We start from the raw sequence: 2,434 nt of genomic DNA, 5'->3' as shown, positions 1-2,434 counted from the left end.
GAGAGCTCAAATCAAGACATGACCGTAATACAGTAAGTGAAGACAATCCCTTTGAAATATCAGGTATTGAATTAACACAGTTTGATATCACCAAAAAATTAATAATTTTTTGGGGAGGGGGTGGGGGGGTGGGGGGTATTGATCTGCCAGTGGCTGTGTCAACACTTTTTCAATCAGTTAATAGTTGTTCTAGATGAAGACTTGAATACAAACATACAACATAATTTTCTGTGGAGACACAAACATAAATACAAATATCATAAATGAAACTAAAAGCACCCTCATAAGTATCCTTCAGAGTTTTAGCATGTCACTGCTGGTCAGTAGTGCAACAAGGATTATTATAATTACAGTATCAGTAAGTGACCAAGTGGTCACAAATATGGACAGGGACAAGTGTGACATAACTGTAAAAGATCTTGGACCATCGGACCATTTCTGCCAAATAACAACAATCAAATAGCATAAGGAAAAAATCTGTAAACTGCAAACTATGATAACACTTATCAGAAATCAATATATGCATTTTTCCAGTACTGGGGAGAATTTACAACAGACATTCATCAAAACAAATATAGCAATTGTAAATAAATGCACTCTAAGTGCAATAACGTTACTATCAATAACAAAGCTTGAAGTTATTAAATCTGTACAAAAACAAAAAGGTGAAGTACTGAAATATGCATAGAGAATGTACAAGTGCCCTGAAGAAATATAATAATTGAGTTCTTCAGATTAGGAAAATTTCCAGAGTATTTAAAACAGGCAAGAGTTGTAGCTCTGCTAAAGGTAGGTAATGCAGAAGACATAAAAAAATTACTGGCCTATTTCCCTGCTGTCATCATTCTCAACGATAATACAATCAATTATGAATAATAAATTACATGTTAATGTAATAATAAATTACATGATAAATACAATCTTACAATGAATCACATTTTGACTTCCAAAGTTGTAGAAGTTCAGAATCAGCTATAGTAGGCATCACAAAAGTGTTATTTGATGTTCTTGACAAAGGTATAATTTTAGGTTTTTCTAAGACTCTTGATAAACTGACTGTAAGATTATACTAAATAAGCTAGAAGCATTAGGAATAAGCAGACTAGCTAATGACTTGTCCCAATCATACCTAGCGGATAAGAGTACAAAGACTAAAGATAATATGTACAGTACCTCAAATAAGTCTAAATTTTAGTAGCACATTTATCAGAACAGAAATACAATAATACAAGAGTTCTTCAGGGTAGCATATTAGGGCCAATACTATTCCTGATGTACATCAATGACTCTCTCTGTAGTGTTAGTCATGGAGAAAAAATTATATTTGCTCATAACAGCAAATTATAGTCAGTTAGAAACCAAAAGAACTCCCTGCAGAGAAAGCAAATTAAATGCCCAAGAAAATTTTAAATTAGTCAGTAAGCTATAAAATGACACTGAACATTAAAAAAAATAATGCCATGAATTTCAGTTTGAAGAGGGAAAATGACATTTCAGTAAAATGTAGATGGTACCTCTACAGACTGTGTAACAAATGAAAAATTTGTAGGATTTAATATTGATTCTCAGTCGAAGTGTTATGAAAACACAGAGATACTTGCAAACAGAATGTCATCAACATGTTATGCCCTTAGAGTCCTGTCATCACAGTGTAGTAGCCAGGGTCTTTTAGTTACATGCTATTCATATATACACTCAGTTCTTACCTACTGCATTATTTTCTGGGGAACAAACACACAAAATATGACCATAATTTTCAAACTGCCGAAAAGTACCATAAGGATAATAAACAAACATAGTAGTCAAGCTCACTGTAAAGATCTGTTCAAAATACTGGGGATTTTAGCTGCACTGTGTGAGTGCATTTACCAGTCAGTTGTACACATTCAAAATAATGTTGATAGTGAATGCACAAACTTCACTATCCATGATCACGGAACAATAACTAGACTGAACTTACATTTATCAAAAAAGACTAAACACAAAATTGAAAACAGCATTTTCTACTAAGAAATAAAACTGAACAATGAATTACCAAAAGATGTCAAAGAAACTGCTAAAACAAGACATAGTTTAAAAAGTACCTGTTAAGCAATACATTCCAAGCATTAAAGAATTACTTAGATAACACAGAATAGGTATCTGATAAAAAAAATGTGACACAAGTAAATAATAACGATAATAAAAAAATCTACAATTCCACATCACTTGTCACAATATATTTTTTTATTTCTTTTTGTGGAAAAGATATGCAATGTATAATACCTAAACTTCATCCTCTTTCTGAGTTCATCTTACTCATTGGAGAGGGATGCTGATTCAGTTTTTCAGGCCAATAAATGGAAAGTTGTGGTAAACAAAATGGTCCTGATGTCAGCTGACATTGTGTATAGTGTCTGTAATATTATGAAACAATGTGTGTGTAGTGTGTGGG

The sequence above is a fragment of the Schistocerca piceifrons genome, chromosome 5 (genome assembly GCF_021461385.2).
Source record: "Schistocerca piceifrons isolate TAMUIC-IGC-003096 chromosome 5, iqSchPice1.1, whole genome shotgun sequence".
In the NCBI taxonomy this organism is placed as follows: domain Eukaryota; kingdom Metazoa; phylum Arthropoda; class Insecta; order Orthoptera; family Acrididae; genus Schistocerca; species Schistocerca piceifrons.
The sequence above is the reverse complement of the archived record's forward strand: the minus strand, read 5'-3'. Positions refer to the sequence as shown.